A 19,653-nucleotide genomic window follows, 5' to 3' on the forward strand; every position below is an offset into this window, starting at 1 on the left:
ATCATTATAAAACCTGCCGATAACATTGTTGTCATGAATTCGGCAAACTATGTTGAGATGGCTCATAAGTTTCTTGAGGACAGGGATATATATTTAAAATCTGATCCCACTAATGTATTCTTATATGAATACAAATAAATTCTATGGGGCGTGGCTTGCCGGCGCATGGAGTGAGACGTGCTTTTCGGAGCTCCGCGATCTCGACCCACATAGCCCCTATTATTAGCGAAACCATGCAGGTGAAATGGGGAAAACTAGGCGCCAGGGCACCCCAGGACCATCGGGTACTAGCCCATCGAGAAAACAGGCCGGCCCGATGGATGATTTTCTCTCCACACCCGACGCTTACCGTGCCACGAGGCAGGCAGACAAAATGGCGGCGGCATCCCCTGGTGCTGAGAGCGGAGCAGGCTCGGAGCCTAGCCCTGCAAGAGGGGAAACATTAACACATATCACTGCAGAACTGACGGCCATATCGGCTAATATGCTCACCAAGCAAGATAAAACTGCCATGGTAGCGGAACTGAGAGCGGCGATCCGTGAGGAGATTCTGGAGGTGCGCAGGTGCTCAGTACTCCTAGAACTCCGCAGACAGGTGGAGGATCTGGACAACCGGGGCAGGCGGAACAATATCAGGATCAGAGGTATGCCCGAAGCTGAAACTGAAGACCTGGGTACTGCCCTCGCACAGCTTTTCACTCGTATACTGGGCGACAGAGCTCAGGATGACTACCACATCGAACGTGCACACAGGGCCCTGCGGCCCCCGAGAAGGGATCGCCTGCCCCGAGATGTGATCTGCTGCCTCCTCTCCTTTCAGCTCAAAGAAGCCATTATGAGGGCAGCTCGCACGCAGACAGTCACCTATCTGGACGCCCCGATTTCCTTATACCAAGACCTCTCAGCCCTCACTTTAGACGCGCGGAGAGCCCTGCGACCCTTGACAGGCATCCTTCAGGAAAAGCGCATCCCATACAAATGGGGCTTCCCTTTTAGCCTTCAGGCTAAGAAGGGCAACACGTGGTGCTCCCTGCGATGGCCTAACGATATACCCGGCTTTCTGAGAGCCCTCGATCTACCGCCAGTCACTGTCCGCAATTGGATCCTGGACCAGCCTCCACCGCGACCATCCCACCCCGAGGTCCTGAGGCTCTCCGTAATCTACCTAGGAGAGATGCGCAACTCGTCCGCTGGGGGGGCCCAGCAGGCCCAGGAGAATAACAACTGGTCACCAGTTAAGCAACACGTCGTCTTGGTCCCGCAGCAGCAGGAGCCGACCTGAGGAGGCCTCCCCAGGCGACGTCGATAACAGATAAGTTGCCACGATTATATTTACACTAGAACACTTAGCTTATAACATGGGTGGGAACCGGGACAGTCCGCCGGCAGGGCCTCCCTACATACTTGTTGCGATGTGAACAGTAGCGGCTTTTCCAAAGCTACATCTAGGCCCTTGCCGATTTTGGGTGGGGAACGGGTAAACGCCAACACCTTCTTTCCTGGGGCATTTGAGACTCCATACCCCCTACCACCCCATGCGGGCAGGCTCAGTTTGATCGATAGTACCCCTCCGCCTGGGGAGCGGCCAACTTAACTTAAGGCAGCAGTTTAAGGACCAGTTTAGGAACCACCCTCACACGCTGCCTACGAAGGCCTGCCAGCCTGAACTTTTGGCCCACACTTGGCAAGGGGGCATCCACGGGGCAGAAGAAACGTTCTGTAGTTGTATTTGGGCAGTTTATGAATATTGCTGGAGGGCGGGGGCTAGTACTATACCATGGTGTGTCACCCTATCCGACTTAGATGCACATGCCGCCCCACGGCAGGCGGTGGGCCGCTAGGCCGACGCCTGCGGTCTGGCGGCACTAAATGACGACCTGGTCTGGCTGTCTGTCTATTACGGCGGGTGCGGCCCGGGGGCCGCGCTGAACCGCTCGCGCCACGTGCTGTCCCCCGATTATACTGTGTGCGGTGTCTCTACAATGCCGTGGCGGGCGGTTTGGACTGCGGCCCCGGGGTAGCTCCTCCCCAACACACGAGGCTCTTAAAGGTTAATGTATGTCAACGGTTATGATATATGACAGCAGTTATGTTTGGTCCTTTGTTGTTTTATTCTGTTATGGATAACTTTGATAACTGAATTATAGATCTGCACTGGTGGGGCGGGAATGGCGGGGTTCAACCTGACCTCTTACGACGGCCTCGGGGTCTCCTCGCGGCCAACGCAGTTAAGTACCTTTTCCACATTGGCCCCCCCACGTCAAATTAGCAACTCCCCCGACCCTCGGGTGCGAGTCGGGCACCAGTAGATCCTCACACTAGGAGGAGATATCGCCCCTTCTCGAGCCTCTCGGGGCATGGCACCAACAGTATGGAGCCACTATATGGCCCTTCCCCATCGATTGAATTAGCAGATTTATAGGCCTTGACGCTGCATGGGGCTCCAGGCCTCGAACGCCACCCTTGAAGGGAATTTTATGGTGGGTGGGGTATGGCTCAGTGGAGGGACCCCGGGGCCGTGCACCTTAATAAGCACTGTTGAGATATAAGCAAACAGTCTAAGGTTAACGGGGTATGCTGATGACGCGAGGTGGCAACACTATCATAGCCAGTACCCAGACGCCCCAACCCGGACGGTACCCCCCCCCCTCTGCCCTGTTTACATGCTGGCTCTGGCGCTCCACCACGTGAATTCCCATTCCCCGGACGACTAATAGTCGGGACGTACGCCCCACAACGTGGGTCGAGGGAGAGCGGGCACCGTTCTCTTTGGACGAACCTCTCCTACCGGACTTTCTCATCCCCCCGCAACCGACCCACCTGTAGATCAGGTCACCCTCTCACGACCTAGGGTCTTAGTTGCCTAACCCCCCGAAGTCCCTGACGGGCCTGGACCCACATACAGGGATAGTACCCCTACCTCTCCCCTCCCAGCTCCCCTTCTTCACCCCCCCTCCGCCCCGAACAGCCATGGCGACCACTTTCACCCCCGCTTCCCTGACCCTATTCTCGCATAATATTCGAGGTCTTAATGCCCCCGAAAAACGGCGACAATTATTGAGAACCTTGTGGTCACACAGAGCCTCGATAGCGTTTCTGCAGGAAACGCACCTTAAAGGCGACGAGGCCCCCCAGATACGGGATAGACGTACCCGCTGGGATTTTACGCCAACAACCCGGAGTCCAAACGCTCAGGCGTGGCCATTATTTTCGCTAATACGGTCCCAATCGAGAACACTACCTCGCAAGCAGACCCACAGGGGAGGTTTTTATTTGTAAAGGGAGTAATTGCAGCGCATAAGTACACATTTGCCACGATCTATTGCCCCAACAAGGGACAACATCGATTCCTGACGAAAACCTTGACACAACTGGAGAGGTTCCGAGAGGGAACTTTGATACTAGCCGGCGATCTTAATATCCCGCTGGACCCCCGGATGGACACATCCGTGGGCACCAGTACCATCCCCGCACATTGCTTAAGGCAAGCCAAACAAGCTTTGGGAAAATCAGGTCTGGTCGACTGTTGGAGGGTGGCGCATCCCGACGCTAAAGACTACACATGCTATTCCGCAGTACACAATAGATATAGCCGGATAGACCAAGAATACCTCCCCTTCCTCCTCACATCCAACATTGGGATACAACATGATTCGGACCATGCCCCAGTACTCATCACACTTAAGTCCCCACTCTTCAAACCCCGGGAGCGTTGTTGGAAACTCAATGAAAGTGTATTGGGAGACACTACCTTCACCACCCAAATAGCACAGACCTTGACGCATTACTTTGCTGACAACTACGGCACCGACGTGGCCCCCCTCACGGTGTGGGAGGCACATAAATGTGTGATCAGGGGACATTTTATCAAACTTTGCACCCAACGCAAGAAAGACCACGCCACACAGATCCAGACACTGACACGAACGATAGCGGACTTCGAGACGCGACATAAAAAAGACCATACAGACGATACCTACCGCCTTCTCACCGACCAACGTAGACAGCTCAGGGATTTGCTTTCACAGAATCTGTTACACACTATCCGGAAGTCTAATAGACACTTTTACGAATTCTCCAACAAATGCGGGAAAATGTTGGCCCGCTCCCTGACACAGAGGCATAGACAGCAACACGTACATCAGATAAGGGGCAGGGATGGGACGGTGAAACGGACACCTCCGGACATCTTACAAGCTTTTAGGCATTTTTACGCAGATCTGTACAATATTGACGCTACCTCACACCGCATGGACACCTCCCTACACCAGCATAAGATAGAGGCGTTCCTCTCTGAGTACGTGGGGCGCAAGGTCCCAGTGGACGTAGCCGAGGACTTGGACCGCCCGATTACTGAGGAGGAACTTGCCGCAGCCCTTAAACAATCTAAGTCCAACAAAGCCCCAGGCCCCGATGGCCTGCCGACCACGTACCTGCGCAAATTCAAAAATATACTGCTGCCTCATTTGCTGCAGGGTCTCAACTCCCTGTTAGAAGGTGGCAGGTTCCCTGTAGACACTTTACACGCGACGGTGACGGTAATACCCAAGGATGGTAAGGACCCCTCTGACTGCGGGAGTTATAGACCAATATCGCTGCTCAATGCAGATTTAAAATTATTTGCCAAGACCATGGCCCTGAGACTCTCCCGCATACTCCCCGCGCTGATCCACCCGGACCAGGTGGGCTTTGTCCCTGGTAGAGAGGCACGGGACAATACTATCCGAGCCCTCAATCTGATCCACTCCGCCCGGTCGACCAACAAAAATATGGTGCTGGTCTCCACAGACGCAGAAAAGGCCTTTGACCGGGTGGATTGTAAGTACCTAGAAGCTACCCTACGTCATATGCAGTTCGGGCCCAACATCCGCTCATGGATCTTAGCTTTGTATACTAACCCCACGGCACGTATCCGGATCAACGGAGCGCTCTCGGCCCCGTTGAACATACGCAACGGCACCAGGCAAGGCTGTCCCCTGTCCCCCCTCCTGTTCGCCCTCACCCTGGAGCCCTTCCTGGAGGCGGTCAGACGGGACGGGGGTATTACGGGGTACAACGTGCACCGAGTGGAGCATAAGGTGGCGGCTTACGCCGACGACATGCTGTTTTTTATAGACAACCCCATAGTGTCGTTCCCCAACCTGCTTCGGGCCTTCAGGGAGTTTGGAGACATCTCCAATCTCAAGCTGAACATGACTAAATCAGAGGCCCTACCGATTTCACTCACAGCGGAGGGGATCGCACACCTACACTCACAATTCCGCTTTTCATGGTGCACCGATAAACTCAAATACCTCGGGATCTGGCTACCTACTAATTTGACCCTACTGTACCAGTTAAACTTCCTCCCCATCCTTTCGGCCTTACAGAATGACCTCCGGCGCTGGAGGGGCCTTTATGTCTCCTGGTTCGGCCGGATAAACGTTGTTAAAATGAATGTGCTACCCCGCCTGCTATTTTTGTTCCAAGCGGTCCCCGTTACACTGCCAAGAACCTTTTTCCAAGCGATCTCCGCGGCGGTGAGAGACTTCGTTTGGAACGGGAGAAAGAGTAGGGTAAGCAAGGCGATACTGGAACGCCCAAAAACAAGAGGGGGCGCAGGGCTCCCGTCATTCCTGAGATATTATCAAGCAGCCCACCTACTCAGGCTAGTGGACTGGCACGCCCGCCCAACCAACAAGCTGTGGGTCCCCATGGAACTTGCGCAGGCGGGTGGCGTTCTTCCCTCACGCCTCTGGTTAAGCACTCTAACGCTGGGAGCCCTGCGAATTGGCAACCCGCTGATCGACGCCACACTGCAAATCTGGTACACACTGCGATACTCACACCAACTTACGACCACGGACAGTCCTCTCACGCCCATAACGCACAACCCGGGGGTGGGTGGGGGACTCACACCTGCAGACCTCAGCACATACACCAACACCGACTGGCTCAGCTTTCATCATCTCACACAAGGGAACCGACTTAAACCCCTGGCGGACATCTTAGGGGACAAGGTACCCACGGGACTAGACACCTTCCATTACCTGCAAATTCAAGCATACTACAAGACTTTCCCAGCCAAACAATGCCTACACAGAGCCGTCACACAGTTTGAAACTCTCTGCACGGCCAGGTCACACCCGGATAAGGGGGTCTCTAGGCTATATGCACATCTTCTAGCTAGCGAACACCTGTCACACCCGAGATATGATTCCAGGTGGGAAAGGGACACGGGGACCACACTCACAGACCAGGAGTGGGAAAAGATTTTCATTCTGTCACATAAATGCTCCATCAGCTCCAAATTCCAAGAGATGAACTTTAAGATCCTTACGCACTGGTACAGGACACCAGACACTCTGCACCGTATGGACGCGGAGATACCTGGAGATTGTTGGAGGTGTGGAGCCTCAGACGGCTCCTACCTGCACATTTGGTGGAGCTGCCCTGAGATTATCCCCTTTTGGACATCGGTCAGAGACTCCATTCAACAGATCACGGATGTTACACTACCGCTCCAACCCCTCTCCATGCTCCTACACCACACAGACATGTCGCTTACTGCCTATAAAAAATCCCTGATAAAACACTTGCTGACGGCAGCCACATCACTGATCCCCACGATGTGGAAGCAGCGGGATGCGCCTACACTCCGGCAGTGGATGGACTATGGAATCCCTTACGGCGGCCCTGCAGGATAGACAAGAAAAATGTACCCATGTCTGGACGCCATGGCTGTGGCACATATCGGCCGCCGGGGCGGGGGGCGGGAGACGGGCTACCCGACCCTCTCCACCCTCACCCTCCCTCTTCCCCTCCTCCCCTCCCCTTAGCCCCGACAGTCAGACTCCTTAACTCCTCCGTAGAGACACCCCCCCTGATTTCCACACTGTAATGAACCGTATTGGGTACGGCCTAGAGCCGCTCTCGACCGTCCCGAGTGACGAACTCACAGACCCGTTAGAGGGTAGACACTCTCCCCTCCACCGACATGACTTTCTAACACCTAGTGTCCTATTCTAGATCACATGGACTAGCCATGGATACCCCACTGTGGCCCTGTATCCCTGCGAAGATGGCATGTAGTTTGACTTCAGACACACGGAAAGTCCCACATGTTACTGGGGGGAACTAAAGGGATGAGATGAGAAATCGACTCGGAGAGAAATAGGTTGAGAGCTGCATGTAGCTTCGTAACAGTATAACTTTGTAACACTAAACATTGCACAGAAATCCAGATAGCCTGATATGTCTTACAGTGATCTCAAACGAGAGTTCTACAAAGTCATACCACCTCGACTGTACTAGGGGTTAACAAAATATGTATAGCAGTTGTGAATATATCGCGCATTCAATATCTTATGCAGTATCCTATTAACTAAAACTCTCTACCCTGGAATATCTGATGTACACCTGTTATAAGCTTGGTGAATTGTACTCATGGCATGTTTTTGCTTGTTATTGTTATATTACCTCTTGCTATGCTATCCAAAATAAAGATTGTCAAAAATAAATAAATAAATAAATAAATTCTATATATGGGCCGCAGTAGAGGGTTGCTATCTAAAGATGAATATGAATTCATCTTAAATCGTAATCCAATGATAGCAACCTTGTACTGCTTGCCCAAGATACATAAGTATCTACAAAATCCCCCCGGACGCCCCAATGTATCTGGGGTTGATAACCTTTCGCAGAATGGGAGTATCTACATCAACAGAATCTTAAGACCATATGTAGAATCCCTACCCTCGTTCATCCAAAATACTAAGCAGACCCTGGCTCTTCTCTCTGATCTGACTGTGCCCGAATCAGCAGCACTTTGCAGTCTGGATGTGGAATCTCTGTATTCCTCAATACCTCATGAAGGAGGTATCCAACATGTTAAATTCTACCCCGAATAAAGGGGGACAGACTACCAATTACAGTCAAGCTTCATTTTGAAGCTCCTCGAGTTTATCCTTTCACACAACTATTTTCTCTTCAACAACAAATTTTACCACCAGGTGTGGGGCAATGCGATGGAGACAACTTGTGCCCCATCGTATACACCTAGGTTGGTGGGAAGAGGTGATTATTAAGTCAGACAAATTTTCATCATACATCCCCATAAAACACCTTTGGGTCAGCTATATAGATTATATTCTGGTTTTGTGGAAAGGTACTTTCGAGGATTCTAATCTGTTTGTAACACTTCTCAATATCAACGATTTAAACTTCTGAATTCGGAAGTTCAACTTTGAACTCCCTTGATTTAACAACATCAATAACAAGTCAAGGAACTATTCAAACTACCCCTTTAAAAAAGCCCACAGCCTCCTATACTGGAATAACTTTCATCCTAGACCCCTGAGGCAGGGCATACCCACTTGCCAATACCTCAGGGTCCGTAGAAATTGCAGCACTATTGAGGACTTAAAAAATAAAGCTAGGGTCCTAAGGCAGCAAGTTAAGGATAAGGGCTACCTCAACAAATGCCTTTAAAAAAGCTTACAGGAGAGCTTTAGAGGCTTTAGAGGCCCTCCTGATCAATCCACAAATTCACCACGTATGATTGCAACATATGATGCAGGCTGGGATCAGGTGACATCCAATTTTGAAAGACTTTCTTAATATTTTTCCTCTCCCTATTAGTGATATATACTTTAAGATTGACTGAATTCTTTACATGCTTTCTGGCATTGGAGGAGTTAATTTGTTTGCTTTCATGACCCTCTGGCATCGGAGGGGTTAATTTGTTGCTTCTAATTACCCTCATCGTCTTTTTTTGCCCAATTGTATATGCAGCTGACACTGAAAAAAAAAAAAAAAAGTCTACTTCAGTCTGATCTTAGCTCTTGACAAAAGCACATATAAGCGCCAAAATGCTGGTCATTTTTAATACTTGGACAGCTTTTGCATACTTTAGCAACTTGCTATTACTATAAATCTTAACGATCTCCCTGGGCAAATAGGCAGCTTCTATTTTTAGGCAGTAGTAGATGAGTTAGAATTGGCTATTTTAGGTAGTTGATAGGCTGTCTTTAAGCAGCAGTGTTTAGCTTATTTCACACTGGCTATATCTAGTTTATGTGGGGTTACCCTGAAGCAGTTATTTACAGATTTGTTTTAGCTATCTTTTCTATACTATTGGCTAATCTCTGTATCCTATATATGGGACTACTTGTTCCTTTACTTATGAGCGGACCAATTTAGGTCTGCATACTTGTCTATCATCTATATATTGTCATATTGGCTCTCAGCACTTGGCTTAAGGGATAATATACTAGGGGCAATTTCATATTCAATTGTTGGTTTCCTGGCTGTTATAGTTTCTCAGCCTGGGGTTTACTGCTTTGGATTACCCTATATATTCCAATTTCCTTTTCTTTCTATGGTTAACGATTAGTTAGGCTGTTAATAAGACAGAGTCACTGGTTAACACATAACAGACATCGAGTAGGTATGAACAGATGGCCAGCCGCCTTGACAGTAGGGAACATACATACTCTGCACGTTGGCACAGATGGGTTCAATTCAGAGCTCAACAGGAGCCTTCCGAGGGCATACCACCACACACCAGTAGCTAGTCGCTCTACAGGTGGATCTCTACCCCGAACTGGGCAGACGAATCTCCTTCACTTACAGAATATGTTGTTTAAGTCTTAACTGCATGTATTGATCTGCCCACAGATTTAAGGATTAATGTCACAATATCTGTTACTGTTACAATATTTGTCTTGTAATATATTTACATGTTTTGGACTCGATTGGTGCCTCCTGCAACGGTTCGCACACACTCTGAATACTTGATCTGCGTTATCAAGAATCAACGTTGGTCTTAATATATGGCTGTATCCCCTCCCCCCCCCCTCCCTTCTTTCTTTCTGTACCCCAATATCTCCCATTTTATGTTGAATATGAGGAAAAATGTCAATAAAAATCTAGACATTGAAAAAAAACAAAAAAAACACATAACAGACATAATTATGACCGACAATTTTAAAGTACGATTGACTATGCCCGTGCGCAGCCCAGAATATGATGCTTTCTATTTTAACACAGTAAAGGAGTTTAAGCATGTGTGGGATAGGCATAAGGCTATCCTAACTATAGGATAAGGCCAGGGACTAATGAAAGTATTTAGAAAATTGGGCAGACTAGATGGGACGAATGGTTCTTATCTGCCGTCACATTCTATGTTTCTTTATTTCTATGTAAGTATTGACAGACAGTGAAATAAGACAGCTTATTAACCGCCAGTACCATAAATGCTGAACACATGTATTGGCCCAAGTTTGGCCTGACATGAATTTAGACAGTCAGTAGTAATACTTACGCACATAATTACTAGACAGTGTAGGCCAGTGATGGCGAACCTTTTTGAGCCCGAGTGCCCAAACCGCAATACATGCCAACTTTTTTTTCCTTAAAGTGCCAACACGGCAATTGCGTGTGTGTGTGTGGGGGGGGGTGCGTGTGTGTGGGGGGGGCGTGTGTGTGTGCGTGGGGGGGGGGTGCGTGTGTGTGTGGGGGGGGGGTGCGTGTGTGTGTGTGTGGGGTGCGTGTGTGGGGGGTGCGTGTGTGGGGGGGTGCGTGTGTGTGGGGGTGCATGTGTGTGAGTGTTGTATGTGTGTATGAGGGGTGCTGTGTGTGTGTTTATGAGGGGTGCTGTTTGTGTGTGGGGGGGTGCTGTGTGTGTGTGTGGGGGGGGTGCTGTGTGTGTGTGGGTGCTGTGTGTGTGTGTGTGCGCTGTGTGTGTGTGGGGGGGGGGGTGCTGTGTGTGTGGGGGGGGGGTGCTGTGTGTGTGTTTGGGGGGGTGCTGTGTGTGTGTGAGGGGGGTGCTGTGTGTGTGTGAGGGGGTGCTGTGTGTGTGTGTGAGGGGGGTGCTGTGTGTGTGTGAGGGGGGTGCTGTGTGTGTGTGTGTTTGGGGGGTGCTGTGTGTGTGTGAGGGGGGTGCTGTGTGTGTGTGTGTGAGGGGGGTGCTGTGTGTGTGTGTGGGGTGCTGTGTGTGTGAGACGGGTGCTGTGGGGGGTAGGGGTACTGCTGGGGGGTAGGGGTACTGTGTGGGGGGTAGGGATACTGCTGGTGGGGTATGGGTACTGCTGTGGGGGGTAGGGATACTGTGTGTGGGGGGTAGGGCTGCTGTGGGGGGGTAGGGGTACTGTGTGTGGGGGGAAGGGGTGCTGTGTGTGTGTGTGGGGAAGGGGTGCTGTGTGTGGGGGGTAGGGGTACTGCTGGGGGTGGTAGGGGTACTGCTGAGGGTGGTAGGGGTACTGCTGGGGGTGGTAGGGGTACTGCTGAGGGGGGGTTGGGGTGGTGCTGTGGGTGGTAGGGTGCTGTGGGGGGTAGGGTGCTGCTGGGGGGGTGGGGTGGTGCTGTGGGGGGTAGGGTGCTGCTGGGGGGGTAGGGTGCTGCTGGGGGGGTAGGGTGGTGCTGGGGGGTAGGGGTGGTGCTGGGGAGATAGGGGTGGTGCTGGGGGGTACTTCTGGGGGGGTAGGGGTTCTGTGGGGGGTAGGGTGGTGCTGTGGGGGTAGGGGTGGTGCTGTGGGGGTTAGGGGTGGTGCTGGGGAGATAGGGGTGGTGCTGGGGGGTAAGGGTACTTCTGGGGGGTATGGGTGCTGGGGGGGTAGGGTGCTGCTGGGGGGGTGGGTGGTGCTGTGGGGGTACGGGTGGTACTGGGGGGGTAGGGGTGGTGCTGGGGAGATAGGGGTGGTGCTGGGGGGGTAAGGGTACTTCTGGGGGGGGGGGTAGGGGTGCTGTGTGTCAGTATCCCCCCCCCCTCCCTCCTTCTTACCTTTAATGAAGTGGGGGGGGGATACAGCCACCCCTGGTGGTCCGGTGGTGGTACCGTCATCCCTGGTGGTCCAGTGGTGGCAGGCAGTGCTTCCGTGTCGGGAGGCAGGGATCTGTGATGCTGATCCCCTGTCCTCCCGCGCGATGCTGTGTGGAGCGTTGCCATGGTAACGCTCGGCAACACTCCACACAGCATCGCGCGGGAGGACAGGGGATCAGCATCACAGATCCCTCCCCTGCCTCCCGACACGGAAGCAGAGTAGGCGCCTGCCGTTTCGGGCAGGCAGGTGCCTACTCTGCAGTGATGGCGGACCTGTGGCCGCGTGCCCACAGAGAGGGCACGGCGTGCCACCTGTGGCACGCGTGCCATAGGTTCGCCATCACTGGTGTAGGCCAATGAGTACCTGAATACCAAGAGGGCAACCATGAAAAATACATAGGTACTGAGGCCTGGTGAAAATAAGTAACAAAAGCTGCAAATATGAAAATGGAATATGGCATAGCATTTATAATACAAAAGAACGTAGGGTGACTAACTGAATTGCATATTATAAAATACGATATGTTCGATTACAGTAATCAGAATGCATGAACTGAATGAAATGATCACTGTGATGCTGTGATTGAAGTGAGCCGTATTTGCGTTAGTAGTGAAATATTCACCATATCCGAATGAGGAACGAATACCGACTGAAATGCTAATACTTAGTGAAAGGCCAAATGTGGGCTGAATACGTGTTTACAGTTTTGCTGAAAAACATGTGAACAGCAATAGGAAAAGCTGAGGCTGGGCCGGATGTGGCAGTGCCCCATGAGCTTTGAGGGAGGGCTGTTTTATTACTCGAATTAGGTAAAATGAATATTTGCATTGGCCTCACTAGGCCAAGACCAGCTTGCTAGCTAGCTTGTTTGTTTGTTTGTTTGTTTGTTCAGGTAGTTTGTGTTGATGACCTTTGAACCAGGAAGTCTCAGTCCAGAGGAAGGGGAGGCCTGTGAATTTATAGGCCGGGTAAACCCTCCCCCCCCCGCCCCCCCACAACTACAGGCTCCACCTTTTTATATATATATATATATATATATATATATATATATATATATATATACACGCAATGCTAAAAGGCATATTGAAAATAATTTAATATAAAAAGCAGTTACAATATGATGAGTGGAACTGCTGCTAGGGAAATTGTACTTTGCTATTTTTACTTTTAATTATTTTTTTTTTGTTTCTTTTTGCATCTATATTTAACCCTTAAAATTAAGGGGTCATTTTGTTTTTGCACTATTGTTTCGCTTTTAATAGTACCCAAAATGTATATCCTCTCTCACCAAATCTCCACTTTGCAAATCAGGAATGCATGATTTTCTTTCTTTATCTTGACTTCTACCAGTTAATACTCATTTAGAATTTCATGCATACCTATTTTATTTCAATTTGAAAAGGGCCTTTTCCCTTTTTTGTTTTTTTCATGCATTCTCAAAATTACATTTCTGAGCAGTAAAATGAAAGAGCACATGCTACTTCCATAGAATTGTCAGTTTCTTGTTCCTTCACCCCAGGAAACTATTTCAGAGTTTACTGGGATAATAATAATAATAATAATAATATTGGTGGCACTACTATGTAATGTCTACATGTATTATTAGGCTGTTAATGTTTTTAATAATGATGGAGGAATTCAATTTCTTAGGTATTGGATATGTTATGGCATTAGGTAAGACATACGACTTCTAAAGTTTATACTGAGAATATATCTTTAAAGGACCACTCTAGGCACCCAGACCACTTCAGCTTAATGAGGTGGTCTGGGTGCCAGGTCCTTCTAGGGTTAACCCATTTTTTCATAAACATAGCAGTTTCAGAGAAACTGCTATGTTTATGAATGGGTTAAGCCTTCCCCCTATGTCCTCTAGTGGCTGTCTCATTGACAGCCGCTAGAGGCGCTTGCGTGCTTCTCACTGTGATTTTCACAGTGAGAGCACGCCAGCGTCCATAGGAAAGCATTATGAATGCTTTCCTATGTGACCGGCTGAATGCGCGCGCAGCTCTTGCCGCGCGTGCGCATTCAGCCGACGGGGAGGAGAAGAGGCGGATCGGAGGAGGAGAGCAGGAGGAGAGCTCTCCGCCCAGCGCTGGAAAAAGGTAAGATTTAACCCCTTTCCCCTTTCCAGAGCCGGGCGGGAGGGGGTCCCTGAGGGTGGGGGCACCCTCAGGGCACTCTAGTGCCAGGAAAACGAGTATGTTTTCCTGGCACTAGAGTGGTCCTTTAATGTATAGTATATTTTATAAATCTCTGCTCTATTCCTGATCTAAGGCCAATTGTGTTTCATAGTACTTTGTATGTATACTGTGCAGTGATAATAAAGTTGAATCTGAGTCATGTAGCAGAGGTAAGTGAAAAGACTACTTACCGTACTTCCCCTAAACTCACAACAGTGCTGTCTTGCATTTCCATGATGCCTTTGGTACATGTGTACATGCTTAGGCATCTTGTGAAAAAATACTGTACACCCTTGGAAGAGGTAACTAATTTGCACATTTAATAAAATAAAATGCACCATAAAGATTTTTTTAAAACCTATCACACATAATTTTAGTTTGCTATTAGGCTGTGCTAATATTTAATAAGTGACAGTGCTCTTCAATTTTTTTTAAATGATTGCAATAATTGTTATACAAGAATATTACCTCTGTTACAACATCTGGCAACTTTTTTACAAGAATTCAGGGTCGGGAGAATTAGTTATTTTTAGACATTAGTAATGGGCAATCTCAGGACATTTGCTTTTGTACATGTAGTCAAGGCTAGAGCAAGCTAATAAAATACTGTACATAGATTAACCAATTGAGATAGTACACAGATAAGAAATCCAGACAGATGTGGTGATTAACCCCTTCAGGACGGAGTCAATAGTGCACGTTCTGATCAAAACAAAACGTAAACAAAAACTGGAATTTGCGCTATATGTCTGTTCAACCGTAATTCACCTCTTTCATATTAAATGCACCCACACTTATTATATATCATTTTGTTCAGGAGAAACAGGGCTTTCATTTTATTATGAATAAAATAAAAAAAAACTGTAAGAAATTAGAATTTTTTTTTTCAATTTGTAGTTCCGCCTCACATTTTAGCTGTAAATGTCATAATACTGTTAGGTTTTACTGCAACAAAATGCACATATTTGTAATCAGCGATGTCTCACGAGTACAACAGTACCCCCCATTAACAGGTTTTATGGTGTTTTGGAAAGTTACAGGGTCAAATATAGAACGTTCCATTTTCAAATTGAAATTTGCCAGATTAGTAATGTTACCTTTGAGACGGTGTGGTAGCCCAGGAATGAGAATTACCCCCATAATGGCATACCATTTGAAAAAGTAGACAACCCAAGGTATTGAACGTGGGGTATGTTTAGTCTTTTTTAGTAGCCACTTAGTCACAAACACTGGCCAAAGTTAGCGTTCATATTTGTTTTTGTGTGAAAAAAGCAAAATACTAATATTTGGCCAGTGTTTGTGACTAAGTGGCTACTAAAAATGACTGGACATAACCCATTTGCAATACCTTGGGTTGTCTACTTTTGCAAATGGTATGCCATCATGGGGGTAATTCTTATTCCTGGGCTACCATACGGTCTCAAAGGCAACATAACTAATCTGGCAAATTTCAATGTCAAAAAAATGAAATGCAAGCCTTATATGTGACTCTCTAACTTTCCAAAAAAACATAAAACCTGTACATGGGGGGTACTGTTATTCTCGGGAGATTTCACTAAACACAAATATTAGTGTTTTAAAACAGTAAAACATATTACAACAATAATATAGTCCATAAAAGTGCCGTTTGTTTGTAAAAAATGCAAAAAACGTCACTTTTACTTAAAATATCATCGTTGTAATACAATTTACCAGTTTTAAACACTAATATTTGAGTTCAGCGAAGTCTCCCGAGTAAAACAGTACCCCCTATATACAGGTTTTATGGTGTCTTGGAGAGTTACAGGGTCAAATATAGTGCTTGCGAATTAAATTCTCTGCACTTTCTCCCTGTGTTGTCAGGCATGTCAATCAAATTTTAATTAACTAAATGACATAATTATGTTAAAAAAATTACTTAAATATACACGTAGAATTTTAATATATATGCATTTATAGGTATTTAAATTCTACGTGTATACTAATGTAATCTTTCATGTAATTATATGTATTTATCTATCTATATATATTTGCGGTTATTTGTATTTTATATATAGATAGATATATATAGAATGTCATTCTAAGTGTATTCTGTTTCCAATATATATATATTAATAACAAAATACAGTTAGAATGAAATTACATATGAATATATAATTTATTTTAAATTTTGTTTCAATATTTTATTTATTTATTTTATTATTTTATTTATTTATTATTGTAATTATACGTATATATATATAATATATATATGTAGATCTATTATATATATAATATATATATACATATTATATATGTAACGTCATTCTAAGTGTATTTTAATACTAATATATATACTAATATTAATATTAAAATACATTACGTATGACGTTACATATATATAATATGTATATATATTATATATATAATATATATACATACATTATATATATATAAATACTTGTATTTTATTTTAACATGTGTATTTAATTTTTTTTTACACTACCTACCAGCAGGGGGACTCTCTAATATTTTAGACAGTCCCCCTGCTGGCAGATCCATAGCCAGCTATAGGGGGCCATGTGATCGCTCTTTGAGAGCGATCACATGGCCCCCGGGGGCCTCATTTAACGGAGGGGGGCTGCCTGGGCTCTCAGGCAGACCCCCAGAAGAGGATCGCGGCGGAGGTAAGTATAGCTTACCTCCTGGGGGCTTCAGCCGTTACGGCGTTCTATGCCGCCGCAACGGCTTTAAAGCCCTTTAAAGCCGCGACGGCATAGAACGCCGTAACGGCGTTAAGGGGTTAAATAAATACTGTACATAGACTAACCAACTAAGACCTCAATATAATATTGTCGGACCAAGTGATGTAATATTTAGCATAAACCATTAAAATTATTTAATATTATGAAAATTATTTATATAGGGTGATATTTTGATACTTTTGATAAATGTATTTAAAAAAAATTATATTTAATATTTTGGAAAAAAATGTTTTTAAAAAATGTATCCAAAAATATTACGTCATTTGAAAAGCTTATCCAACAATATTAAAGGGACACTATAGTGGCCAGAACAACTACAGCTTAATGTAGTTGTTCTGGTGAGTATAATCATTATATGCAGGCATTTATTAAGCAAACACATAAAATTCAATGCATCTCTATGAGGAGGTGCTGATTGGCCAAATTGGCCCCACCCCCTTGCAGGTTTTAGCAAATCCAATGCTTTCCCGCTAAAAATCAGCAATTCTGATGATGTCACCAAGGAGGCGGGACCAGTCCGACGGACCAGCACAGTGCTGGAAATAAGGTGAGTTTGTCATGCTTTTAAGGGGAGTGAATGGGGTGCAAGCCACCTTAATGGTGGGTTTTGCACTATAGGGTCAGGAATACATGCTTGTGTTCCTGACCCTATAGTGTTCCTTTAAATTGAAGCTAAAGATGAAAAAAAAGATAACATGTGTAACACGGCGGAAGTGGGAGAGACTTAAGTTTTGTGTCTTACACTCCCCTTTAGTGTATCTCTTACAACCCCTTGTGTGTCTCTTATCCCCCCTCTTTGTATGTCTCCTACATCCTCCCAACCCCTTTGTGTGTCTTACTTCCCCAAGCCCCTTTGTGTCTTACTCCTCCCAGAACATCAGTGTGTCTCTTTTCCCCCCAGGCCTCTCTGTGTGTCTCCCTCACAACCGACTCTGTGTGTCTCTTTCCTGAGCCCCTCTGTGTGTCTGTCTTCCCTACCAGCCATTCTGTGCTTCTCTTTCACCTCCTCCTCAGCCTTTCTGTGTGTCTTACACTCCCCCCATTCCTTAATTATCTCTTCCACTTCCCCCGTCCCTTAGTGGTCCTAACTCCACTTCTCCCCCTGTCCTTTAGAGATTTCCCATCCTGTCCCTTAGAACTCTCCCCTCCCCTCCTGTCCCTTATTGCTCACCCTCCCCTACTGTCCCTTAGTGCTCACCCTCCCCTACTGTCCCTTAGTGTTGTCCCCTTCCCTCCTGTCTCTTAGTGCTTTCTCCTCCCATCCTGTCCCTTAGTGCTCTCCTGTCCCTTATTATTATTATTATTACCATTTATATAGCGCCAACAGATTCCGTAGCACGTTACAATATTATGAGATGGGGGATTTAACTATAAATAGGACAATTACAAAAAACTTACAGGAATGATAGGTTGGAGAGGACCCTGCTCAAACGAGCTTACGATCTATAGGGGGTGGGGTATAAAACACAATAGGACAGGAAATATAGTCAAATAGGGTGGGAGTAAAGCAGAGCTGGAGGAGAGAGTAGAGTGCTGCCCTTTAGGAGAGCACAGGAGACAGGTATGTGAGGTAGAGGTTAGTCTGGGAGGCCATAAGCTTTCCTAAAGTGATGGGTTTTAAGCAGGGGTCAAGTCCTGGGGAATAAAGTGTGGGAACTCACTCGAGTTCCCCCGTCACCCCACCACCAGAAAAAAAAACTTGCATGCATATATAAACACGTACACACACACTCAGGTGCACACATACACTCACAGACACACACACACACTCACAGACACACACACACACATACTCAGACACACACGTACACACACACACATACATACATACACTCACACTCACAGACACACACTCCCAGACACATACACTCACTCCCAGACACACACACACAAACACACCCAGACACATACACACAAACACACCCAGACACATACACACAAACACACCCAGACACATACACACACACACACTCCCAGACACACACACACTCCCAGACACACACACACATCCACTCACAGACACACACACACACACTCACACATACACTCACAGACACACACTCACAGACACACACACACACTCACAGACACACACCCACCGACACATACACACACTCACAGACACACACTCCCAGACACATACACACACACACACACTCACAGACACACACACACTACCAGACACACACACATACACTCACATACACTCACAGACATACACACATACACTCACAGACACACACACATACACACAGACACATACACAGACACACACTCACAGACATACACACATACACTCACAGACACACACACACTCACAGACACATACACACACTCAAACATACATTCACAGACACACACACTCACATACACAAAAATAATTTGTATATTTTTTTAAAATTTAAAAATGTCCACCCAGCCTCCCTACCTGGAGAGCTGGCGTGGACCTGTCCCTGGGGTCCAGTGGGGCTTCAGTGCGGCCGGCTCTTGTCTCTCTCTGTCAGACGCGGCGAGGGAGCTGTGTCCTCTCTGCTCCCTCTCGCCGCGCGGGCTGTCTGCTGATGCCGGGAGCCGGAAATTACATCATATTCCGGCACCCAGCATCGGCAAACGGCGCGGCGAGAGGGAGCAGAGAGGACACAGCTGTTTTTAATAATGATGGAGGAATTCAATTTCTTAGGTATTGGATATGTTATGGCATTAGGTAAGACATACGACTTCTAAAGTTTATACTGAGAATATATCTTTAAAGGACCACTCTAGGCACCCAGACCACTTCAGCTTAATGAGGTGGTCTGGGTGCCAGGTCCTTCTAGGGTTAACCCATTTTTTCATAAACATAGCAGTTTCAGAGAAACTGCTATGTTTATGAATGGGTTAAACCTTCCCCCTATGTCCTCTAGTGGCTGTCTCATTGACAGCCGCTAGAGGCGCTTGCGTGCTTCTCAC

This window comes from Pelobates fuscus, chromosome 5, assembly GCF_036172605.1.
Source record: "Pelobates fuscus isolate aPelFus1 chromosome 5, aPelFus1.pri, whole genome shotgun sequence".
In the NCBI taxonomy this organism is placed as follows: Eukaryota; Metazoa; Chordata; class Amphibia; order Anura; family Pelobatidae; genus Pelobates; species Pelobates fuscus.